Raw genomic sequence first — 27,844 nt, forward strand, 5'->3', positions numbered from 1 at the left:
CCTGGCTGTCCCGGAGTTGGAGTTAGAGAAAACATTTTTTTCTGTTGACAACTATGTGACTTTTGACTCTTGAGAAAGCTCTCTGCACAGGCAGGGACCTCTGCCTCCTGTGCTAACACAAGCTCATTTCATTAATGCTGTGGCTGTTCCTTTCAAGAGGAAATAGAGGCAACAAGTTTGGCAGTTACTCAAAAGCTTTTTTTTTTTTTTTTTGCCAAGCAATTCCACTCTACCTGAAAAAAATTGAAAGCAGGCATTCAAACAAATACTGCCACCCAAATGTTCATATTGACACCATTCACGACAGCTAGAAGATGGAAATGATCCAGGTACTTGTTGGTGGCTGAGTGGATAAACAAGCTGTGCGTGCAACACACAGTGGAATATCAGTCGAGACACGAGAGGAATGGGGTGCTGATAGCTGCTACCACCATGTAGACAAAGCTGAAACTACTCTATATGAAAACCAGACACAGAGGGTCACATGCTGCATGATTCCATTTATATACAGAGCAGGTAAATATGAAGACAGGGAGAAAATTGATATTGCAAGGGCATGGTGGTAGCCACAGGATCCCATCATGGGCGACAGCACTAAGAACATACAGAATGCCACTGTTCATTTTTGCATGGCTGACTTTGTAAAAAAAGTACATTGCAATTCTCTGAATTGAGTGCTGGGCACATGGAACACCTTCCAGTCCTAAGTAGTAGGACTTTGAGCCTCAGGTACAGAAACCAGTTTGGACCAGATCTCAAAGAGAAACTACTCCAGCTGCCTATGACACACCAGACTCACAAAGAGGAGCCCAACAGGAGAGGAATTATATCCAGTCCTGTATTTGTTGAGTGCCATTTCAAAACAGAACAGCCATTCATTTCTCTGACAGCTATCGAGCTCAGGATTAAATACTTTCATGCTTCACACACAAAAATGTACTTTCCATAGAAAAGCGGTATACTTTCCTTTAAGAAAAAAAATCATGAAATTGGTGGTCTGCGGGAAAGAAAATGATCCATGTTTGTTCACATGTTTGTTTGAATTTAAATTCTTCAAAATTACATTTATTCTCTCTGTGTGTATGTATGTATGTATGTATGTATGCATGCATGCATGTATGTATGTATGTATGTATGTGCAAAAACACTCATGTACACATGTGTGTGGCATAGAAGGCTAGTGGAGGTCATAGGACAATCTGTAGAAGCCATCTCTCTCCTTCCAACATGTGGGTCTTAGAGACTGAACTCGGGTAATCGAGCCTAGCAGCAGTGCTCTTTGCCTGCTGAACTATCTTGCCTGCCCTGTATTTAATTTCTTAATATAAAATTAAAACTAAGAATTTTCTACTACTCAGAGTCAAAGTGTGACAGGATTGTCATTCATTACAAGATCAGAAAACCAATAATAATAAGGCTTTGGGAACTAAAGCCAGTAACCTGTATTTGAGGGATGTATAATGGGGTGGTGACCCACTATCTTCTCTTCCCTGAGGAGAGAGAGAGACTTAACATATGATGGTGACGATATGTTTTGGCGAATGAATTAAGAGGGACACTGGAAGAAGACACTAAGCAAGGTGACAATACTTCTTCAGAAGATGTTTAAGACCCAGATGATGAGACAGGAAGGTCAGGATTTCAAGGTCATGCACAGCTACATAGCAGATTTGAGGTGAGCCTGAGATACAAGATAGCACATTTCAAAACACCAAAAGAGGGGGTGTGGCTGGTAGGAGGAACAAGAACAGGAAGAGGAAGCCTTTCTCTGAGAAACAGGAAACTCAGAAGTAACAACACATTTCTCTGACTTTGGGGTGGAGAGGATAAAGCTACCCTCTCTGCAGTGTCTCCACAGAGCTGTGTCTAACACAATCCCTTCATGAGAGATGTCTCCAGGCTGCCATGTTTCCACAGCTTCCGGGAGACACATGGGGCATTTTCCTTTCCCACTCATGGGACTTTGCACCAGTGTTTACCACAGAGCTTGGCAGAAGCATAAAGCTGGCACTGGAGTTTGCCCAGAGGAATGGTAGGCTGGCTGCCTTCTCAGTAGACAGTGCTGAACACCATTTCGCCTAGAGCCAAGGATATGAATGATGGTGAATCTCCAGAAAAGTTATGTTTTGTCATCATTGATGCTCAGAATCAGGACTTTGCCATCCTGTTGAGTGTACTAGACCTAGCAGAGAATGATGAAAGGGACATAGTGGTCTGTGTATGCCCATGTGGTGTTCATTTGAGGCTTTCATAAGAAACTGAGGCTGTCTACCTGCTAGCCAGTTATAACTGGCAGGATTTTTTTTTTTTTTAATGAGATTTGCAGTGTAATTATCTCTCTCTGGCTGACAGGGCAGGGGAGAGGTAATACCATGGCTGATTAGAAGAATAGAGAAAGTGTGATGGTTCTTCTAACCATCCTACAGAAAGTAAAAACAAAACAAACAAACAAACAAACAAAACCCCTTTTTCTTAAAACAGTCTTTGCTAAACAACTCTCTTTTCTGGCAAGAAGGATCTTTGTTACTTGGTCCAGGCCTTAGGACTGTCCAGAGGATGCTGATGCTGGCTTAGCATCCTGAACTCATGGATGTAGCAGCCCATCACATTGTCCTGCAGCAGATCCTAAAAACATCCTGACATGATCACAGTTGAGGTCAGTAGCTTGCTGTGCTACTCATTTGTTAAATAGAGATGACACCCAAACATTCTTAGGATTTTCCATGCCCCCATCAGCATCCTAGTCCACCACGCATCTCAGCACTTCATTGGTTGGCTATCGTTAAAATCCATTCTATGCTTAAGATGCAAATCTTGGGTCTCAACAGGGTTTGTGACTGTTGTGTTTTATAAAAAGCTAAGGAGAGAAGGAATACCTTTGGTGGGTGTGCAGCCAGGTGTGGGGGAAGGGGGTGCCTTCGAGGGCCCATGCTGAGGCATCCCTTCCCCCAAGGGACCAGCCATATGACAGTATAGTATAGAATAGAGTTTATTCAGAGCATTAGAAGGGGAGTTAAGAGGGTAGTAGAGACACAGAAAGGCAGATAGAGAGAGAGAGAAAAAAAGAGTAGAGGCCTGCCATGAGCAAGTAGAAAGAAAAGGGGGAGGGGAATGGGAAGAGGGGGTGAACAGGAGTGTGTGTGGGGGGAGGGGTAACAGGGAAAGAGCAAGAAATCAAGAGAGACAGGAGGGAGCAAGCAGCTCCTTTTATAGTGAGTCAGGCATACCTGGCTGTTGCCAGGTGACGGTGGGGCGGAGCCTAGACAACATGCTAACATCAACCAACAAGGTTGGCTGTTAAAACAAGAACTTTTCTGTTACTCTTTAATTTTTTTATTAGACTTCTGAACTGGGTACTCTGATAATGAATGAATGCTCAACGAATTTTTAAGATTTATTTTATTTATTTATTTTATGTATATGAGTGCTCTATCTTCATGTACATCTCCATGTCAGAAGAGGGCATCAGATCCCATTACAGATGGTTGTGAGACACCATGTGGTTGCTGGGAATTGAACTCAGAACCTCTGGAAGAGCAACCGGTGCTCTTAACTCTGAACCACCTCTCCAGCCTGAATGCTCAAAAATTTTAATAGTATCTTACCACATATTCTTTAACTGTCACTGCTTTTAATGACAGTTGGGGAAAGCTTTTTTAATTCTGTAATTTTAAAGTATATAACTGAAATGGAAGAAATAAGAAGAGAAGTCTTTACATATTTTGCTACTAAAAATTGCAGAACGGAGCTACATGGTACACACCTACAATCCCAAGCCATCTAGGGATAAGGAGAACCTGCCTTAGAAAGAAAAGAGGGCAGAAAGTTGCAATAAATTTCTGTGAAAGGGAAGAGGCTACAGATAAGGCTTCCTTTGCTTGCTAAGAAGGAAGTGCATGCAAGGTGTGAGCCAGGTGCCAGGAGCTTTCAGGAAGTTTTTCCATCTGTCAATCTTTCTGATGGTGAGTGCAGGTAAAGGCACATTTTGTACAAAAATGAGAAGTGATCGAGAATGTTTTACATTCAAACTTTCCTTGAAGTAGGTTGTTATTTTCTAATTTTTTCCTTGAGGAGGGGAGGATCAGCTAGTAAGATCCTTGGTTGGGAAATAAAAAATAATAATAATATGTAAAAAAAATGACATGACTTCTTCACACATTTGTTTCTAAGAACAGTCACTGCTGTGTGCTGGGCCATAGACAAACCCTCGTTTGGAAAAGGCTTGAAGTATTGAGAGAGTAGGCAAGGGAAGGGTAGGCGGTAGAGAGAAGACAGGTTTTGGTTTTTGTTTTGGCTTCTTGGTCTTTGGGGTTGTTTTGTTTGCGATACATCCCAGGATGTCCTTGAACTTGAAATATAGCCAAGGATGACACAGAACTTTTGATCCTCCTGTCTCTACCCTATAACTAGTGGTACACACACACACACACACACACACACATATATATATATATCACTAGTATATATATAGGACACCAAATGGTTTACTTACCACATAAAAGCAATTATGCAGAAATAAAGATTGAATTTAGGATCATTTTATTGTCATGCAGGCATCTAATAAAACAAGCTTCCTGTATATGGAAGCTCAGTTAAAAAAAAAAAAAAGTAAATATCTAGTGTTACAGTTAATGCAAGCCCTCTGGAAAAAAAAAAGAAACAAACCCCAAAACCTTTCATTCCATTCCGGTGTACGTCATGCTTCCTTACTTATGATAGGTCATTTTAAATAAAACAGTCTTACAAAAGTAAGATTATAAACTTAAATATTTGAGTCACAACGTGTATAACATTTATCTTTATAGCTTTTCTGTGTCTTTAAGGAGCAAAGCCTGCAGTCACTGACATGTGACTCTGTGGATACTTCTGGTGAGGAAAAGGTCAGGATGTGGATCAGGCCAAATCACATGACGCAGTCAGAGCTCAGGATTCTAGTGCTAAGACGTCAGCCATGCTCCAGGCTTGTCTCAGTATTTCCTTTACTCTCAAAGAAAATTATAGAACCACACCCTAGAATAGCTAACAAGGAACTCAGCAAACGATCTAGAAAACAGAGAATAATAGGTAATGAAAAAGATTTTGGGTTGAAAAAAAAGAAAAGAAAAAGATTAACAAATGAAAAATTAAAAATTATAATTGATTCATTCTCTAAGGAGAAAAAAAAAAAAGAGTATCACCCAGAGAGCAAAAGATAAACACATGAAATACAGAATTTAGACAAGAAAGAAACAAGAGTCTGTCTGAAGCCATAATGGAAATGCAACTTTTTAAAGGATACCATATCCCTGGCAAAGGACTGGTAAAAATCAACCCCTCAGTGTAAAAAGAACCCTAGGAAAAAAGGAAGCATGAGCTATAGAGGCCCTGGAGCACTTCCTGTCACTGCTGGGGGGAAAAGCTCCAAGCCAAATCTAGGCTTATCCATTACTATAAAGGAAACCACAGGGAATGTGGAGAGAAAACCCTTGGGGTTTCACTGGCCTGTGCTTCAAACAACCAGGACTAGGTAAGTGAATGTATTCTGTGTGGCATCCCACTGGTAATGAGGCTGGTCCATGAGGAGGAAGATGAGGAACCACCAGAAACACATGCAGAGAGGAGACTCGGGCATTTATGCAACATATCAAGAGTTGTTCCAGGGATTAAGCCAAAAACGAGACCAATAATTGAAGAACCAGGTCGCAGAACCAAGAGCAGAATTCAAGTCCAAAGCAGCATCCATTTCTCTGACAAGAGCTTAAATCCTGGAGAGGAAAGGATAATTAAAATTACAGCTTCGATGGGCTTTCCCCTATAATTTGGAATGGGTTGGCTGGACTTGTAACTTTTAAATGTGACTTTGTTTGAGAAAAGGTGTTTGCAAATTCAGTTACGTTAAGGGAATTGTAATAAGACTATCCTGGATTATACAGGTGGATCCTAATATGATGATAACTGTTCCTGTAAAGGAATAAAAGAATAAGCCAACAAACAAATAGGAGATTGCATGAAGTTGGAGACATGGGACAGAGGTTGAGCAGCCACAACCCAGTAACAGCTGGATACACCCACATTTGGAAGGCAAAAAGAAAGACCCCCCCACCCTAGAGCCTTAGGAGAGAGTATGGTATTGGCTACATCTTGATTTCAGACATCTCACCTCCAGAACTGTATTAGTTAGGGTTTCTATTGCTGCAATGGAACACCATGACCAAAAAGCAAGTTGGGGAGGAAAGGGTTTATTCGGCTTACACTTTCAGATTATAGGCCATCAATGGAGGAAGTCAGGACAGGATGTCAAGCAGGGCTGGAGCCTGGGGCTGATGCAGAGGCCGTGGAGCAGTGCTGCTCACTGGTTGGTTTCTTATGGCTTTCTCATTATGCTTTCTTATAGAACCCAGGACCACCAGCCCAGGTATGGCTGTACCCACCATGGGCTGGGCCCTCCCCATTGATCACTAGTTGAGAAAATGCCTTACAGCTGGATCTCATGGAGGCATTTCCTCAGCTGAGGCGCCTCCCTCTCTGATGACTCCAGCTTGTGTCAAGTTGACACACAAAACCAGCCAGTACAAGAAATATTAGAGAATACATTTCTGTTGTTATAAGTCACCAAATGTGTGATTATTGTTACAGCAGCAGTAAGCTAATACACTACATATATTCAAAGCTTCATGAGACTGAATATCACTGTTTGTCTCTGCAGCCCTTTCCTAAGACACCAAAACACACCCACACACACACACACATGCCTCATATATACACACACATGCCTCACACACATACACACCACACTCATGCTACACACACACCTCACACAGATACAACTTACACACACAGCTCACACACACACACACACCTCACATGCACATACCTTACACACACCTTACACACACACACACACACACACACACACACACACACACTCACACAATTTTACCAACTGAAAGCAAGGGCACAAGGCAGCAGACCAGGAGCAGGCATTTGAGAATAAGCCTTCATCCTAATACTTATTCTAGGTTTATGTCCTTTCTAGGTGCCTAGGTTTAGGAGGTAGCAAACGGTAGATACCAGGGAAAGCATTATTAACTAGGATTTGTTTAACCATGCCCCACCCCCAAATACAGCAGATGATATCCAAATGAGTCTTTGGTATGAAGATTTAAAACTACAAATAAAATTAATTTGCTTTCTTGAAAATCTCTGGGGTAGTGACTGGCTCTCCCAAGTCTGTGTACGTACGTATGTCCCAGTGAGGGCCATTCTATACACTGGAACTATTACAAACACTTTCCCGCACATGTGCATGTATTACTTGGTTGAACTTGGCACACTAGTAACTTATGAATTTCTCTTGTACATAAAGCACAGCTTCGGCTGATAAATTTATCCACGCTAAGACTACTGCACAGATGCTCCAAAGTTACAAATCAGTACTTTTCAGGTTGTGTTCTGTGACGGCCATTCATGGTTGTCAACTTGACTGCATCTAGAACTACCCAAAACCCCAATGACTTCGTAAACCCATGAGGAATTTTTTTTCTCAATTAAATCATTTGAAGTGTGTGTGTGTGTGTGGGGGGGCTTCTAATTGGGATCTTGGAAGTAGGTAGATAAACCTAAAATCCAAATCTTTTGAGGTGGGAAAATCTACCTTTAATATGGTACAGATCTTCCATATCTTTTTCATCAACACTGACAGCTCTCACTGCTAAGAGCAATGGTGTTAGGGGTGGAGTCAGCACAGTCCTAAGAGCAATGGTGTTAGGGGTCAGTGGGTGGAGTCAGCACAGTCCTAAGAGCAATGGTGTTAGGGGTCAGTGGGTGGAGTCAGCACAGTCCTAAGAGCAATGGTGTTAAGGAGGGAGGAGTGGAATCAGCACAATCCAGGGTTTTTCATATCATTGGAAAGACTCAAATGCTTATTGAGGGAAATACTGTTGTCTTCTTTTCTCAAAGCGACTGGCAGTGACAGAACCACAACAGCCACTCTCACGTTTCCTGATGAGGTCACTTTATAGACACCCATACCAATTTTAGCTTCTGGCTTCTACAACTACTTCTAGACTACTTCTACATAGGCCAACCTGGTCTACAAAGAGAGTTTCAGGACAGTCAGCACTGCTACACAGAGAAACCATGCCTCAAAAAAACAAAAAACAAAACAAAACAAAAAACAAAAAAAAAAATTTTAAAGTGAACGAATTGTGTTTTGTTTTGTTTTACAGTATTTATTTAGATATTCCCTGGAACTCCTTGAAGAGTTCAGGTACAACACATACCTTGAGAAGGAGCCAGAAGTTTAGAACAGTTTGCCAGAGTTAGTTTGAGGCCAAGCAGAACAATTTAGGAGAGGCCTAGAGAGTTGTCAGATTGAATCAGTCAGCTTGAAGAGGAGTTTTGAGCCAGAACTGCGGCGTTGCATCAGCCGGCAAGAGCCAGAAAGAACAAGAAAGGGTGAGCTTATTCAGCAGTAAATCTCAGGGGTTGAAAACATTACAGGCCTAGATTAAATTGTATGGAAGCTAGAAGCTTCTAGGACTAGGCCTAGGTTAGCGACAGAGGTAAAACACAGAGAAAATTATGTCAGGCAAATAAAAGTTACTTTTGCAACAGCCACTATAAAATTCAATACAGAGATACAGAGGGTTCTCACGACACTAAAAGTAGAACTATCCAGACCCAGCAATACCACTTCTAAGTGTATGCCTGCTACCACAAAGATAGTACACATCCACATTCATGGTGCTCTAGTCACAACAGCCAGGGAATGGGACTCCCGAGTTTCCCATAACAGATGAATGGACAGAAAAATATGGTAAAATACATATGAAATTTTATTTAATCATAAATGAAAATGAAATTATGATGTTTTCAGGAAAACTGGTAAAATTAGGGGGCTCATGGAACAAGAGGGACTGATAAGAGACTAAAGAACTAGGAAGAGTGGTGAGCACTTGGCCTCCAAGACATAGAAAGCAAACAGAAGGAACAGTTGGTGAGAACTGGAGCTGTGGAAGGGATGCTCTGTCTCTCTGTCTTCTCTCTCTCTCTGTCTCTCTCACACACACACATACACACACACAGAGAGAGAGAGAGACAGACAGAGAGAGAGAGACAGACAGAGAGAGAGAGAGTTTTTCCTTAAAGCTAGACAATCAAGAAATGCAGCAACACTGCATTCCAGTAAGTACTAGGGGTTGCCTGTTTACAACCTTACTTCTCTTGATGAGGAATGTATGCTGGGGCATGGAATTAAGAACTCTGAGAAGAAAGGAGCAAGGAGGAAACCAGCTTGAAATAAAGTCTGAGTCCCTTGATTGTAGTGTTCTATTCGGAATCCTGGTAAGGAAGCACTAAACTGAAGTATAAGTGTTGTTTGGGGCTAAGAGGAGCCTATGAGGCCAGTGGGTTCAAGCATAAGAACTAAGATGAGTTAGCTAGTTCAGTACATTTCAAGGGTAGCTAGTAGTCCTGTCCTACTAGCAACACAAAGGTTGTGATGTGTACACTGAAATAAAGCCTCACTGGGTTAGCCCAAGGCCATCAATGTAGCCTGTTCAAATGTCTCAGACTTCTATGCAACATTGTTCCAAATGTGTGAATCTAAAGGCTTCCAGAAACTCCAGAACTATTCAGGAATCCACACCAAGTCTCACACCAGCAATGAAAATTAAGCTGTATAATGTTGGCAGAGCTGGCATATGGCCAGGTTGACACTCTTGGCTCTCAGTTCATGCCTGTATACACATCTGTACAAGAAACCCCACACAACACAAGTCCTCTGCTGCAGGAAAGATGTACCACCTTTGTTTCTTTAGCAGAAAAACTTCAGTTGGGGAGTTTTTGAGCCTGGCTAAAGTGTCTAAATCTCTGTCACGCCGGGATCTGGTTTTCTATCAGATATTTGGGCAGAACTACTATAGGTGGAGACAGCACCTCTAGCCATCTTTAGCTCTAGGAACCCTTCCCCTGATAGTCCAGTTTGTTTGGAGCAAATAGTGGCATTTGTTTCAGTGCACAGTGCATGATAGGGAACTCATAACTGTTAGGTGTGGGATTGGGAGATAGAGGACAGATGCAGGCAACTCTGCCAAAGCAGCTCCCAGCTCAGCCAAAGAATGAGCAGATTCTGCTTGTTGGGTCAAGAAAAGGCTGCAGCATAATCAGTGATTCTTGTATCCTTTGTCCTAGGGTTGAGCATAAAATAGATAATCTTTATTCCAGTAAAACTATAAATTACATTGATCGACTTTCAAATATTACACCAACATTGCATTCCTGGAATAAATCCAATCTGGTTAAATATAATACCCTATTAGATGTCTTTGGATTAAATTTACATATGTGATATACATGTATCTTTGCTTTGTTTTGAGACAAGGAAGCTATACAGCCTAGCCCAGGCTGGCCTTGAATTCAAGGAGATCCTTTTGCCTAGGTCTCCCAGTATTAGGATTATAACTAACCACAGTCATGCTCTGACGAGCTTATAAATGCTTTATTGAGGACTTCTGCATCTGTCATGGAAGATACTAGCTGGCCTTTCTTGTATTGCATTTGTGACCTTGAGGACAATGTTACATGGTTTCATTAATCTGGTTGAAAAGTGTCATCTTCTAATCAATTCTCTTAAACTAAGTCAGTGTAAGATGCTTAATTGATAGAATTCACCAGCATGTCGAAGGTTTTGTATATGCCAGGGGAAAGTTTAAATTATAGATCAAGTGAAATGTTTATATATACTTACATAGAGGCAGAATGATATATGATATACAGAGCTATATTTTTTTCATTTATTTTTGTGTCCATTTTGTCAAATCAATTAGGATAAAGGTGCTTATAATATCTTATATTTTATTGTGCATGTGACACACAATGACATCTCCTTTTTATTCTTGATATTTATGAGTCATGTCTTACCTTTGCATTAACTGATATCAGCACTGGTAAACTGGTTGGATTGGTTCTGTGATTATAAAGCTCTTTTGCACATTTAAAATTATTGAGAGCCCTAAAGAAAACAAACTAATATTTTGTGGTAGAAATTTAAATTGTGACAATTTAAAAATATCAGTTCATTAATTAATTGAAAGCCTATGGCACTTTAATATAAATATCTTTATCCTGTTTCCTATATAGCAAAAACAAAGACAATTTTATGTTATATGTGGAAGAAGCGGGATAAAAACATAACATGCTATTGTAACGGGAAACCTCCGGACCCTTCGACAGGGCTGTGGGCACTCTCAGGCTCACTATGCTAGTTTTCATAAGGACACGTGAGCCAATAAACACCCTGAAACAAACAGGAGCAGCCTGCTGTTAACTTGCAGACTACCCTTCTCTTGACTTGAAATTCTGCCCATCTTTCAAGAGCCAGCTAAACTCTTGTCTTCAGGATCACCTCTTCCCTGCTCTCAATCCCTGGGCCTCACTCATCTCTTGTTTGTTATGCTCCATGAAACTATTCATGAACATACAATGCAATGATTCCCCATTTCCTTTACATATTATGATGCACCACTTGCCTGAGTGGCCTTTCTAAAAATCCATATTCTCTTTTAATAAAAATGTTTCATAAACCACCAACTCAGAATCCCCACATCTTCAATACTACTAGTTTCAACTTTATTTTAATTTTTTACTCCCTGTTTGTATTAGAAAAATCTATTTTCATTTTTTAAATAAAATATAATGCTAAATATGCTTTTCTCAAGTTACTGTGTGTCTCCCCCCACCCACCCCACCCCCACACATCTGCCTGCAGCATTTCCATGGCTGTGTTCTGGGCTCCTGACAGCCTTGTCTTTGATGTTTATGTACATGTCCTTGTGCTCATGTTTTAGATGTGCACAGATGTTTGTTTCTATCCTCTGTGAGTTCGTGATTTCCAGGCCCGTGCACAGTGCTTGGCCCAGAGAGGACCAGAGCAGTACACTCTTACTAAAAGTATTGCTATACACTGAGACAAACTTCCAGTCACCAAAGAAGCAAGGAGAAAGGTTCATATGTGGGTCATGAAAGATTATAGCCAGAATACAATCTGGAAGAAACAGTTGGAAGGATTATTTTGTCCTTCCCCAGATATTTTTCCAGTTACATAATTTCCTTCTAAGCACAGAACTCCCAAGGACATACTTGTCCAGATCAGAAGTAGGAGCTGAAGTGTAGCAAACAGAAGGAGGCTCCTCAGGGGGAGAACCACAGCACTTTAATCAGCCCTCCGGGTCTGAGTCAGCACACCTGCCCCTCTGTTTAATGACAGCTATCTTCTCAGAGCAACACACTTTTGTGTTCTCAACAACCGATGAATAATACATGCATAGCCTAGAGAATAACATTTATTCTGATAACTAACCTCAGGCAGAATGGACACAGTGTGGAAAATAAAAGAGGGTATGCTGTGGTGTGCCTCTTCGAGATTTGAAAAGAGAATAAAGGAACACATGAGACCAGAAAAACAGGTTAAGTGCTCTCCTTGCATTTCACCATCCACAAAGAAAACCACCTTACAAATGGGAACTACTGCTACACACAGCCGAAGAACCAGATCTGTTACACATTACAAAAGGAGTATTTCTTATCTTGAGCCGGTTCAACTTAGTGCTAGTTCCCTCCTGTGTTGTTACTGCAGCGCTGCATCCCTGAGAGGTCCATAGTCCACACTGTTTACTGATTTATATTTCCTATATTCTACTTCTGTCCAAAAGCCAAGACATAGGTTGGCCCTAAAATGCTATGCACTTGTTTATTGAATATAAAAATATGTTGCAGGTACCAAATAGTTGAACCGCTGGATGGAATACCTGTTGGTTAACTGGGGGAAGATCAGATGGGGTAGTGTGTGCTTTAAATGCCTGTATACCTCGAGCTCCACAAACTATTTCACACACACCAAACCAAAAGTTCAACTGTTTTTCTCTCCCCTCCCATTTTTAATAGAATAGCTATGAAATGTCTTCTGCAAATTTGTATGTTGAGCATTTAGTCTGCAGACCATGGTGTAGCGGGAAATATTTTAAAAGTCATCAATTTCCCTGCTACACCCTGCTACTATCTGCCCCGGCAGGCTGACCAGCCATGCACTGGCAGGCACTGGTGGGCAATGGCTGTTCTTAGTTCGTGGAGACTCTAAGACTCAGAGCTCAAAAATCTCTCCACCCAGTTTGATAAGTTCCCACTGGCAGGTCACTACTAGGCCAACCCCATGCTTCAAAACTCCTACGGCCTTTTGTGGTGCACATCAGGCAAATCCATGCTGTGCCGCCATACTTTTCTCTCTGGAACCCAGACAAGCTGCTGCTTGAAGGAAAACCTAACACAAACTTAGCTCAGAAACAGTGGTAACTCAATCTCTGGGCTTAACAACTAGAATCCTAATCTTGTAATCGATATTTAATATTAACTCTCCAGGAGTTACTAGTAGCTATATCTTATCCTCACTTTATCCCTGTCAAAACAAACAAACAAACAAAAAAACCCCAAAAAAACAAAAAAAAACAAAAAACAAAAAACGCCCTAACTCTCCTGCTTCCTCTCTTCCCCTATCCAACCTGGAAGTCCCTCCTACTTGCCCAGTGATCATCTTTATTTATTAGAGGATAGTTCACTAGTATGTGACTCACTCCTTGTCCTCAGCCCATCCCAAGAGAGTGGAATTAACATCAAAATACAAACAATACCAGGGCCATCCACAACACCATGGAGGTGGGGGTTATTTAGGGAGGTTCTGGGAACTTTAGGAAGAGCTGATTGGAGGGAGTCTGTCACTAGAGATGTGATTTTGAGGGTTAATGATCACGTCCCAGAATATGGGACCAAGCCACCATAATCTGCACCCTCTGAAACTGTGGACAAAAATACATTTCTTTTTCTTTTTAAGCTCTTCTGTTAATTTTATCTACAGCTACACACAAGTAATATATGAATCTAGTACCAGAAAAGCAAACTTGGTAATGTGGTTCTTAAACCTTTGGTTTATAGGGAACGTTTGGAGACGTGAGATAGGGGAAGCCTAGAACAGTGTACAAAGACTTAATGGTTGATTCTGTTAGGTGCTTAGAAGACCACGATGCTGACAAAGAGGTGACCAGTAAAACAGCACTCACGGAGCTGGGGAGACAGTTCAGTGGGTAGTTTGCTGTGTGAATGCAAGCACCTGAGAATTCACAGAAAAAACCAGGCACACACGCCAGTGTGCACCTGAAACCTCAGTGCTGGGGGTCAGAGATAGGCAAATCCCAGGGATTCACTGGCCAGTCTAGCCAAATCATGAGCGACAAGTTCAGTAAGAGCCTGTTTCAAATACAGGGTGGGGGATGAGAGAGGAAAGATTCCCATCTTCAACCTCTGGTCTCCATAGGTACCTATGCCCCTGCCAATTCTCCCAGAGAACAGGATTCTGTTGGGACTCAGAGAGAGGCCATGCATGTAACATTCTGGTCAAGAGTTGTCTACATTTTGTCTTGAGTCCTGAAGCTTTGGTAAGACGTAATAGTGTAATTCATTTTTTGGGGGGGCTTCAAGGCAGCATAGAACTTGGGCTGTGGCATGGCTATTCCCAATTGCTTTTTCCAGGTTTACAATGAGAATGGGGTGGGGGTGGAGTGAACAGGAAGATTTAAAACTTTGCAATTGGCCAGAGAAAGATTCATGTTTAAAGTTGCAGATGAGGAAAGTATGGCTGCTAAAGACATTAGAGGAATTGTAAACAAATCAAGTTTTGTTTTTTGGGGTTTCTCTTGTTTGTTCGTTTACTTGGTTTTTTGTTTTGTTTTCTGTTGACAACCACCCTGCCCCACGCTTTGGGGCCACTATGTTGCTGTCCACACTGCCCCACACTTGGGGCCGCTATGTTGACACCCACACTGCCCCACGCTTTGGGGCTAAGTGCTCTGGTCCGAGTGGATCAGACAACAGGGTCTAGCAAGAGAGAGAGAGTGGGGGAAGAAGAGGAAGAGACGTGAAGAATGGAGACAAACCAGGAGACAAACCAGAGTGTGTGACCAAGTCTCATTTCTCATTTATTGTCTCTCTCTTATTGTCTCCCCCTCTCTTATTATTTCCTCCTCTTATTGTCTCCTTTCTTGCAAGGAAATCCTGGGTATATAAGCACAAGCAGGGGAACACAGCTGAAGACACTTTACCACATGCGCCTTGCAGCTGGGGGCACTAAACAGCAAAACAAGATATGTGGGATAAACAAGATGTTTATCAGAGTGTGCTCAGCTGTTGTGGGCTGTTGACAAACAAGTCTCTTGTCAGGGTATATGGCTCGAGATGGCTGCAAAGTTGATAGCTGCTTGCTAAAAGTCAGCTCCCAACAGTTTTCCACCTAGACAACAGGAAACATGCCTGAGGGTATCTTAGGAATGTGCCAGATTCACACTCCAGAATGGAATATATTAGGGTTTTAAACTCTTCTGAAAGACTGCTTTGAACAGAGAGCTCCAGGTTTCCTGTGTTCCCACCTTCTGCTACCCAGTCAGAGGCTGCTGGACCAAGGGAGCCTAGACACTGCTGGAGCTAAAGGCAGAGCCTTGGCATCATCCACGTGATACTGGATTTGTAGGCACACAAGGCAAGGATTATGGAATCATGAAGGCTTCCACACAATGGCAAAGGATGGAGAGGGGGCCAGGGAATGTTGATAAGCATAAGAATCCCTGTAGGTGCTAAAACAGCAATGTGTGAATCTTTGAAGGGTCTAGCTTAGTAAGATGCCAGGACATTAGAAGTGCTGAGGCTGTAGACCTAAATTCTTTGGAGATCATATCATGCCTCAAGCCCTCTTATTCCATGCTTAGAATAATGTCCTAAGCTCTAAGTACTACTTCTTTAGCCATGTGCTTTAAGGGCTAAGGATGTCGTTCAGTAAGGAGGGCTTGGTTAACATGCCTAAGACCCCAGGTTCAATCTCTAATATGGAAAAACAACAATAAGGTATTTTAATTACATATACATGTAGAATGAAAAATTATAAAGACCATTTTATGAATTATATACAGGTTCCTCTGAATTATATACAGTTCCTCTGAAATGTTCCACTGTTCTTGGTTACCCCCCCACCCACCCCTTGGTCTTTCCAGTGTTACAGCCTACTGGTGTTCAAAATTTGTAAAGCAACCAATCATGTGTAACCCACGAAAATTCCTCCCTTTCCCTACCCCATGCTATAAAAAAACCCTCAGCTTGCTGGCCATTTGTCAAAATTCTGTTCCTGCGTGGACAAGCAGTTTTGACCTTGGCTAGCCAACTTTCTCCCTAATAAACCTCTGCTAATTGCATCCAGGTATGGTTTCTTGTGATTTTTGGGTGGTCATGATTTCCTGAGACTTGAGGAAGGGTCTCCCGAGTTTGGGGATCTTCATACACATGACTAGGATTATATAGATATAATTATATTCATATAATATCAATAAGATATTTCTCTCTCTCTTTCTCTCTCTCTCTCTCTCTCTCTCTCCCTCCCTCCCCCCCCCTCTTGTTTATTCCTACCCCCTTTTGCTCCCAATTCACCTCATAAAACCCAGGCTGGCTTTGAACTTGAGATCCTCCTTTCTCAGTCTGGGATTTTAAGCAAATACCACCATACTCAGAACCGTTACTCTCTTAAATGGAAATCATAATGTATGTTCACATATCTTCTTTTTGAAGCTGTATATGTTAGCAAAAACAGAAGATATTCTGATATATATTTGCTTGACTACATATAATGAACAAAAGGTTCAGTGAAATACAATGAAAACTGTATAACTTTAAGAAAACATCAGCATCATACACATGCCATGCAAGCTTTCTCTGCCACTAAATTATATCTCCTGCCTCAGTCATTGCATTTACTACTTATATTAAATTGGTAAGTAATTATATATATATATATATATATATATATATATATATATATATATATATTTGTTACTGCGATAAAATACTCTGACAAAAGTATTTTGAGAAAGGGTTTGTTGTAAAATTTTAGGTTATAGTTCATCATTCTGGGGAAATCAAGGCAAGAACATCAAGGACGTAACACATCCGCAGTCAAAAGAAGAGAGAAATTAATGCCAATATATTTACTTCTTATTTGCTCTTTTTCATGTCTGCACCCTTCTACAGTTGAGGGCCCCCTGCATAGGGAATGGTGCCATCCACAGTGGACTTCCCATATTGATGAACTTAATTAAATTATGAACAAACATGCCCATAGGCCAACACAATGCAGACAATGTCTCAGTGCCCTCTCTTCCTGGGTGGCTAGAGATTGTATCACATTAACACCTCAAGCTAACCATTACAGAATACATACTAAATTAGCATTGGTACTTCTTTTAACAGATTTTTTTACAAGGTGAACTTAAAAAGTACTAGTTTTCATACTATATTACTGAAAAGTAAAATGCTAGCATGTTAATTCTTTCTCTGTGTGTGACTTTGTGTAGTAATTACCTAATCCACCAGCACTCACCATCTGCTTACATTCTAAACCCTGCATTTCCCTATTTAAAAAATGTGTGCTTAACAGTTCTTAATATATAAATTACTATTAAAATATAATACATATTATGTTATGGCATCTTTACAAAACAAACATAAGAGAAGACACACTCTAGTAAACTGCTAAGAAACGCCACTTGGGAGTAAACTTGGCCCAGGTTGCTCCTCAATTTTATTCTTCTGTGTTTTGAATTCAGTGTCCAATCTCATGTAAAACACGTGTAGATGAGATGTGGAGATGGAAATCACTGAACTTCAGCGTTTAGTTTAGAAATGCGGCCAACATTAGTGACAAATATTATGCCTCTACATGTTGTTTTACATTGGCCTTCCCAGTTTTCAAACGCCACATCTCAGCTATCACTAGAAAACTACACATGACACTGGGAGGACAAAGTGACATTGTGTTTTTATATATAATATAATAAGATGGCTTAGCTGCATTTGTGGGATGTTTTCCTTCAGAAAAGGGCTCTCCTAGGTGATACTTCTTTATGAGATTGAGACTGTGAGCTTTGCCTCGCTGATTCTTCTCCTTAGACCCAGACCAGAGCCTAAGTCACACTTTCCCAAACCTGTTAAGAAGAAGCATTTCTTACACATCATATTGAAGGCGTTGGAGCTTTAAAACAATGTCCTGGAAAACTGGCCAGACATTCCTAACTCCATTTATATCATTTATATTTCCTTTTCCTTCTTGCTACAAGGTGGCTGGATCTAACCTCAACAAAATACCATGGTGAGGAGCTAGGACACACTAGGAACATTCTTGAAAGCTGTAGTGGGAAGCTCCCTGTCTCAAACCCCTGACCTTCAAGACAGTCTCCTGATGGTTTCACCTTGTCAGATAAACAGGTCTTGCCAAAGATAAGAGTAAAAGATAGCTAGAGACAGGAGCAAAAGAAAAATTATGTATGTTACATCAAATATATGTTGTTTTAATTCTCCCTTACAAAAAGTGTCAATGACAGCAGTTTAAATCAAGAAGCAGATACATTTTTTACAAGAATATTGCTTTTTGTTGGGAATTTATATACTCACTGAATAGATCTATCTCATTCCACTTAAGATTATTGCTTTTCAGAACTGCAAGAGATCTTAGTGACTCTTGCCGGCATTGGGAATTAGATGTAAAAATATTGCTTTATTATTGACAAAACTGCTCATGGAATGACAGATAGGGTTGAGGACAAGTTGAACCTGTTAATATTTTCTGGTTCACTCTGCCTTTTCTCACTCCCGACTCTGCCCCTAATCAGTTCCTAGAACAGAACTTGAAATGACTGTTTGGTCCATGGTTTCGAGAGCATGTGCTTACGGTCACTTTCATAGATAAGCCTTACCTAATTATGATCTGTGGATTCATTCATGGCTCTTGGCCACTTGCCAAGTGGGGAAAGGAACCACAGTACACTGGGGGTAGCCCTTTACATAGAAGCAGAAATAATTGTACAGGGCACTCAACATTCAGAGGCAATTCTGCAGTATTTCTAGTGAATACAATCTTGCTTCATTTTTAAATAATTTGAGATCAGTATTTCACCAAAATATATCATGTGTTATTAAAGCAGCCCTCTAGTCTATGCTGAATAATATATAAAAGACTTTTTTCTACTCTTTCAGAAATAAGAATTAGTAAACTAAAACCCACGGAAGAATGGTCCCTCTCTCCAATTGTTGGAACATGTCAGATTGTGCAGGATGTCAACAAAAACTTTATCCAGAAGGAAAGAATATGGAAAACAGAACCATGTGAAAGTTCTATGTGAATAGAGCTTTGAGATAAAAAATGAAGATGAATTTCACTTATAATTTTATTCAAATTATGGTACTTTAAGTACAAAGTTAAGTCTCAAGAAATTACAGTATACTAGATTAATAACGCTTGGGGATACTCTATGGAGACCATCTGTCAGACAACAATAAACCAGCAAGGGCAACAGCAGATCCACAAGAGCGACTCAGTGTCATTGTCAGATGATTACCAAGAATAACTTTATAAGCACAAAAAATTAAATTTTTATTGCTGAATATTATAACCTTTAATTCACTCAAAAATCATCACTTCAATAAAGTAGCTATGCTCACAAGACTGTGAGCTTATTTTTGTGGTCCAAATACCACAGAAGTTCTCTTTCTATCAGAAATTTACTAAAGTTAAATCATCAAGATGCCAAAAATTATTCAAGTTGCTTAAAACACAAAGAAGATTATTCTATTTAAGGCTTATTTAAATTCAATTCTTCCTTGGAAATATTTTTGGTGGTACACACATTTAATCTCAGCACTTGGGAGGCAGAAGCAGGTGAGTCTCTCTGAGTTCAAGGCCAGCCTGGCCTACACAGTGGGTACCAGGAAACCCAGGGCTACACAGAGAAACTGTCTCAAAACAAAACAAAACAAAACAAAAAAATTAACTACAGTTTATTTTACTTAGACTGCAGTGAGATCTAAACTACTCTATAAAATTTGTAACCTAGTTAGTGAAAAATTTTAAAAAGACCTGGGCAGGTAGACAAGATGGCTCAGCAGGAAAAGGCTGTTACCAGCAAGGGATAGATGAGCCCAACAGAGGGTGTGAGAGCCAGAGAGCTGGCCTCACCCCTTGCCATCTGCAACTTCAAAAAAAATTAATTTAATTTAATTTAATTTAAAAAAAGAAAAGAAAAAGTCCAAGTGTCTGTCAGTGGGCCTGGGGAAGCTAGCTAGCAAGTACTAATAAGAGATCTGAGTGGATTTAGCAAAATTCACATTTCCTTGGTGATAATATTTGACAATGTGACAGTCACCTGTACTTCCAATATAGGTGAGAATGCTATCTTCTGCCATTCATGGAGCTACTTGATGCACCCTAAAAAGACTTACAGATTCACACATGTCCTTGTGTGCTCACATGATTATCTCTGGATAAAGTGCACGTTCCTGCACACTTATAAAAATTCTACTCAGGTTTAAAATGTAAACAATGATCTGCTAGGATGTGGGCTCCATCAAAATCCAGGGCTCCCTTTTCCCACAAATATCTAAAAAACCTAGAGCAGTGTCTGGTACATTTTAGACACTCAATAAATACTTCTGATGTAATGGAAAAATGTGTAAAGTCATGTCCAATTCTCTACCTAGTAAAATAAATACAGACATATTCTGAATCTGTTTCTGAAAATAAGTCTAAGAAGTCTTTTTTGAGGCAAATAAGGCAAAGAAAATATAAATTTAAATAGGGAAAGTAGGTGGGGAGTGGACATATACATGAAGTTTAACTCCATTTAAGATCACTGGATCTATACTTAGTGAATGGCAAACATGATTTATAAAACATACATGCTTACCCAAAAGCTTTTTTCTACTCCTTTTTCCTTAAAGAGGTGAAAGCTGACACTCACTTCTCCCACATCCCTTAGAGCTATGTATAGTCTGGTTTTTTTTACTATTTTTTTTTTAAGATTTATTTATTTTTATGTATACGAGTACACTGTAGCTGTCTTCAGACACACCAGAAGAGGGCGTCAGATCCCATTACAGATGGTTGTGAGCCACCACATGGTTGCTGGGAATTGAACTCAGGTCCTCTGGAAGAGCAGTCAGTGCTCTTAACCACTGAGCCATCTCTCCAGCCTGCTATGTATATAGTCTTGTGACATATTTTTGCAGGAGGAAATTTACTAATAGGTGACTTGAGAAAGATTATTTCTTTATTGGTAGAAAAAAGAAGCAAATAGAAAGCTGTGTCAGGTGGCTTCCTGTTTCCTTCCTTTGAAAGCAGCTGCGACACTGGGGATTTTGTATTTATCTTGATACACTGAGGAGAGGACAAAGCTAACTACAGAGCTATCAATTCAGAATCCCGACATTCAAATGCTTTGGTGCCAGCAAGCAGCTATCTTTTCATAGGTTTGACAGATAAGATAAACATTCTTGGCTAAGAACTATTAGTCTTTTATCCTGTTACTTGTCACTAAAAATATAAACTAGAAGACAAAGTTTTTTTCTTTAAAAAAAAAAAAAGACTAATAATACAGTTTGGTGAATACTACCTATAAATGGACTTATAAAATGCATATTTGATTTTAAGTTATATTTTAAAGTAGCATTCCTATGTTTTGATTGTATGTGTGTATGCATGTGTGTGTATGCATATGGTGTGTGCATATATGTGTGTGGTGTGTGTATGTGTGTGGTGTGTGTGTGCATGTGTGTGGTGTGTGGTATGTGTATGTGTGTGTGTGGTGTATGGTGTGTGTATGTGTGTGGTGTGTGTATGTGTGTGTGGTATATGGTGTATGTGTGTGGTGTGTAGTGTGTGGTGTATATGTGTGTGTGTGTGGTGTATGGTGTGTGTGTGTGGTGTGTGTGTATGTGTGTGGTATGTGTAGTGTATGGTGTGTGTGTGTATGTGTGTGTAGTGTATGTGTGTGTGTAGTGTATGGTGTGTGTTACAATCTAACTTGTGATTATGTTGACAATCTTTACTCACTCTCTTGTCAAACTTCACGCTGTGGAGAATTGTGCCCAATATGAAGAAACCATGTTTTCAAATAAGTGTTTGCCAACTCTGATTTCAAAGGTAGGCCTATTAAAGTGAAAATTAAAGGAACAGATTAAAGTAAAAACATGAAATTAGCATTAACAAAAATTCCAAATGTATTTACTTTCACATTTCAAAGTAATTATATTCCAATAAACAGAGCTGTATATGTATATTTAAATATACACATTTTTTTAAGTAAAGCCAGGTATTTGACGTGCAGACCTTTCGAAAGACTAGAGCACTGATAACAAAGCACATTGCACAATTCTCTGTTTGTTTTTAAAAAAAAAAAAAAAAAAAAGGAACCTTGGCACTCTTATTTAAAAGCTGTTTGGAAAGTGCAGTTAGAACTTTATGCTTTTCCTATAGGCTTGCCAGGTGTCAACAGCCTGAGTCATGCTTTAAACGGCTTTCATAAGCAAGTTGTGGGCCTAACTTGTTCCTAGAATTTTTGAATAAAAGAAGCAAATATCCAACAACAACAACAAAACCATCATGTGACTAATAATAATCCTAAGAGTTTCCAATAAACTAAAGAAATGATACATTAAAACCATTTCTAAGAAATGTCATTCACTGTAACTCCTTAGATTCTCTTCCTTGCTTTTATCTCATGGGCACTATTTAGTGAGGAAATATTTGCTAAGGTTAAAGAAAACATTGAGCTGTGCCCAGAGTTACGGAGTATCTAACTTTATGAGGCTTTCCTTATAGAATGCCATCAGACACAAACGTCAATACAGGCAGAAGGCTTTAATCCACATGCAAACAGCTCTGTTAAAGATGGACCTATCAGGACAGACTGGTGGCAGAGAAGTTGGGGGTGGGGTGGGGTGGGATGGGGTGGATTTATTCTTTTTTGTTTGTTTCTTTGTTTATTTTTTTTAATTGAGGAATGACATTTAACTTCCATACCAGTGGGATGGTCACTATTGGCTATTCCCTTATAAGACAACTATAGTAAATTTAGCATAAATAATAGTTGCAAATACTAATTAAGTATCAGAACAAAGGAAATGACAGAATTGAGTCAAATTGTTGTCTGTCTGTCTGCCTGGTGATTTGTTGCTGGGAGCTGAACCCAGGGTCTCTTAGGCTAGCCAAGTATTCTATTAGCATAAAGATGCAGCCTCAGCCCACTTAGTAACTAGTGTCTTGGGAAACAAAAATGAAGATACTTATTTCTTCAAAACTAAGGAAGATTTTAAGTTGTCTCTCTTAAAAATTTGATCTTTTCAACTGATATAATGTATTTTTGAAACTAGTGTGTAGATTGATCAATACTTACAGGAATTTTTTGCCAAAATTAAAAATCTCTTTATGGGTAATTATTGCTAAAAATAAATTTATCTATATTTCACATTAAGGCAATTAGAACTGGGGAATTCAGAGACCGTAAGGTGAAAAAAAATATAGCTATAAAGCCTGATATAGTAACAGCTAAAGCAACTTCATTCATGGCAGGCCCCAAATAATTCAGATGCTTATTAATAGGGTGACGTAATCAACTTAAGTTCTAAGTAACTTTAATGGTATCCTTCTCAAAGATGTATTCATTTGGAACCTATGAATGTGACCTTATTTGGAATGGGGATATTTGTAGATACAATTAAGGATCTTGGGAAAATATTCTTATTAGAGTAGGCAGTAAGTCCAGTGACACCGCCTACATATTAAAAAGCAAAACAACAAAGAAACAAGGAAGTAGGCTGAGATTAAAGTCCTGCTGTCACAGCCAAGGAATACCTGGAACTAGAAGAAATGATCAGGGGGTGTAACTGCTAATACAATTCCTCTCAACAAGTAAAACAAGCAACGGGCTTTGTACTCATTTTGAAAAAAAAAAAAAAATCCTCAGTATATGTAGAGGTGGGTACATCCCTGAGCACAGTCACTTTAAAAATATCATGCTTCCTCTTGTAGCATATGTTCAAAACTGACAAATCTCTCAAGTGGAACATTAAATATATATGAGATTATAATGAGCAAAGCTTACTCCGTATCATCTAGAAGACAGAGTCAGAGTGACTAAGCAGTTTTATGGAACGTGACCCCATGGGCTGCAGGTTGGACACATCTGAGAGTGTAAACCTTGCCCTCATATATGCAGATACTGTTTTGAACACGTGATGTGTGAAACATGATGTTCAGGAATGTGCCTACCTCTTCATGGGAAAATCACTCTTTCCAAAGGAAGATGTATGATTTTCTTGAATGAAAGCCCTTACTGTCTTTATTTGGAGAGTGATATCGCTTGCAAACTTACCCCCAATGTTTTCATTGCTTGCACAAGAAGCAATAAGAAACATTTTTTCTCTCTTTTGCCTTCTGACTGTGCCTATCACCTTTATGCTAACCATGAGGTGAACCCGCTGTGTATGGCTAAAATACCAAGAGACTGTATGCCAGAGCATCACGTAGTCTAAAAATCTTGGTTGTATTCTTGAAGGTCTAACCATCAAAGGGTCTAATCAGATCATTTAGGGACTCTGGGGTAGGAATCTCTGAACCTAGAAAGCCAAGGCTATCAGTCAAAAAGGCTTTCTATTGCCTTTAGAAGAAAATCCCCAGTCTCCAAAGAGCCCGCAGAGCCCTGATAGTGAGGACCAACACTCTCTGTGCCCTTCCTCTCCCACAGCTTGTTTTAACAGGAAGGATGTTGGCTTTTAGAAAGATTCTTCTAGCTGCAGTCTGGGAACCTAGAGATAAAGAGAAGCCACAAGGATAACTCAGGCAATAAATCCTTTACCAAATTCCTGAACTAGGAGAGTGATAGAATGAAGACATCAATTCCAGGAAAAAATGTTTATGGGAACTCAGTGCCACACAATACAGCAATGAAAATGAATGAAGGCAGACAGCATGAAGGAAAGTTACGGAGCAGTGCTGAGCAGAAGCAGGGCACAGAAGTCCATGCACAGTATGACTTCTTTCTGACAAAGTTCAAAGCATGGAAAGGAAACAACAAAGCCAATGGCTTGAGAATAATTATCAAAGCAAGGACAAACAAGCAATTATCCCAGGAGTCCAGTTTATGGTCACCTTCACAGAGAAGAGGCATTTGGGGGCATCTGGTTGATGCTCTGAGAGGTGGTAACTATGTATGTTGTTAGCTGGAGACATATATATATATATATATATATATATATATATATATATATATTCTCTGATCTCTCTCTCTCTCAATACACACACACACACACACACACACACACACACACACACACACACACACAAACATGTGTTTTCCTTGTGTGAACTCTGTAATGTTTTATCACAATTTAAAACAAAGCCCAAATGTTCAACATTATTCTACAGAAACAGTTGACATACGCTCAAGAGTCAATGAGAATATGAAGTGCAAGACAAAAGACCTGGAATTAAATAGTCTACAGTTCAAATTGTGATTCTGTTACTTGGTGAATTGGCTTTGAACAAATTGTGTAACTTCTTTAGGTCCCCAGTTTTATTAGAGAAACTAGCAGAGCTATTGCCAGCATTTATTTTTCACTTTCTCTTACTGATTGGTCAGTCAGTGAGTCTCCCCAAAATTGCTAAACTCATCATATACCTTCTGACTTTCTGTACTGTACAAACAACCATGAGAGCTGCTGCTACATCCTGACAGGCCAGGCGGTGTATGTCTCTAACACTGATCAATCAGCCAACCAGAGGATGTTAAGTTGGCTTTCCGAGTCAAGGGGTTCCCAGGCCTGTTCCACAGTCTTGGCGGTTTCATTAGAATACAGCACGCTAGGTCCCATTTTCAGAGATCTGACTCACAGGCTGGCAGTTACGGTTCGAAAAATTGCATTTCTCACAAGTGAGAACAAGTTCCCAGGTGATGTCATTGCTTCTGGCTGGAACAACATTTTAAGAACAACTATTTCACTGAAAATTGGACAAGTTGGAAAATCGGGTCCCTCACTGAGACAGGAAATTGTTCTCCAGCTTTCCATGCACAGGAGAGAGACTGTTTTCCCAGGCACTCAGGAAGAACGAGAGACTGCAGCTCCTTATAACAGGCTGAGCAGTCTCAGACCTACCTTCTCCTGCAGACAGCTCATGTCTCCGTCTCCAAGGGCTGGGTTTAGTCCCTGAATTGCTCCAGCAAGGAACTTCTCAGAAATGCCTACGAGAGTTAAGAGAGATTTTTTTCAAAAGCTGAGATATTCAGAGCATTTAGTGCACAGTTAGCTGTTTCTGTTCTAACTTGAACTTTCTTTGAGATGTTTATGAAGATGGAACACTACATCACGACAGAACATGAGATGTTCATGGGATAAGCTTATGTGTCTGGAAGGTTAATAGTAAAGATGGAACATTTAATGTTCATAAATATTAAATTGCTATAAATATATATACATCAATAAACACACACACACACACACACACACACACACACACACACACACACACACATATTAAAATCATGACCTAAGGCCAAAATAAAGTAGTTTTATAAAAACAGAACCAAAAATTAAGTAGTTTTATAAAACAATCCTGGAGATGGAGCATTTAAGTTTCTGGAGCACCTTTTGGAAAACTGAGTTGTGACAGTTTGAAATCTAGCTAGACAGTATTACAAATGTCAGCAGCTAGCTGGCATGTGGAGACCAGCCTCTGTGAGCAGGCAGTAAGCACATGCTGAACTTGTGATGTGCTTGGCAGCACCTCTCATTCTTTAAACACATGGTTCCAAAGTTTCTAAACAGTTGTTTGAACCTTGATTCGGCCTCTCTTGTGACAGGGTGGAGGGACTTATTTTGCAATGCCTCATTAAATATTTTAGGCACTTTCTTTACATAAACACATGCACACACACGAACACAAGCACACATGTCCCTTTGAGCAATTTTTTTTGTTTTGGTACAATCTTATTCTTTAGTATTTATATCTCAGCTATTCATTCAAATATGATCTCCATGTCTTTTATACTTTACCCTCAGATATTTACACAAATTCTACAAATCATAAGTCTTAAAGTAGAAACAAATAGGAAAAAGTCAATACACACCTATAAACCTCAGCACTTCCGAAGTGGAGTGAGAGATAGAGGCAGGATCACTGGAAGCTTGAGGCCAACCTGGTCTAGTGAGCTCTTGGCCAGGCAGGGTGATAAGTGATACAATGTCTCCAAAAACATACATATACACATATGAATATATTTACATATATATATATGTAAATTTTAACATTAGTGGATTTTTAACCACTAGCACTTCATAATGAAATTAAAACACACAAAAAAGCTCAGGTGTATGTATTTAAAAGTATAAGGTATATATTTATTTTTATAGTTTTAAAATTATTTTAATTATGTCTATCTGTGCATGGGTACATGCATATGAGCACAGGTTCTTGTGGAGACCAGAGGCATTGGGTCCCTGGGAGCTGGAGTTACAGGTGGTTGTGAGCTGCCTGGTAAGGGTGCTGGGAAGCAGCTAAGATCCTCTGCAAGAGCAGTTAGTGCTCTCAACAGCTGAGCCACACACCCCAAATTACATGGTACATATTTATTGATAAAGCTTTAGAGACTGCTTTGTGGTTTTTCTCCTTTTATTTTATAGCAGGGTTTCCTTTATTTCTGAACTTTATTCTGCAAAATTTCAAACTTCATTGTAAATAAATTACACTTCAATTTTTAAAAGTCTACTGTCTGAGGGTTTCTATTCCTGAACAAACATCATGACCAAGAAGTAAGTTGGGGAGGAAAGGGTTTATTCAGCTTATACTTCCACACTGCTGTTCATCACCAAAGTAAGTCAGGACTGGAAGTCACACAAGGCAGGAAGCAGGAGCTGATGCAGAGGCCATGGAGGGATGTTACTTACTGGCTTA

General features: G+C 39.8%; 1 long non-coding RNA gene across 1 annotated transcript; it reads right to left on the reverse strand.

Moving 5' to 3' along the window:
• Positions 1-5,593: 5,593 nt before the first annotated feature.
• On the reverse strand, positions 5,594-26,663 carry LOC117712782 (uncharacterized). Its single transcript, XR_013111732.1, has 3 exons — positions 26,539-26,663; positions 26,050-26,135; positions 5,594-5,744 (listed from the first exon to the last, which is right to left on the reverse strand). It is a non-coding gene; the product is annotated as an uncharacterized LOC117712782 (long non-coding RNA).
• Between the last annotated feature and the right edge of the window lie 1,181 nt (positions 26,664-27,844).

Source organism: Arvicanthis niloticus, chromosome 7 (genome assembly GCF_011762505.2).
Source record: "Arvicanthis niloticus isolate mArvNil1 chromosome 7, mArvNil1.pat.X, whole genome shotgun sequence".
NCBI classification, from domain to species: Eukaryota; Metazoa; Chordata; class Mammalia; order Rodentia; family Muridae; genus Arvicanthis; species Arvicanthis niloticus.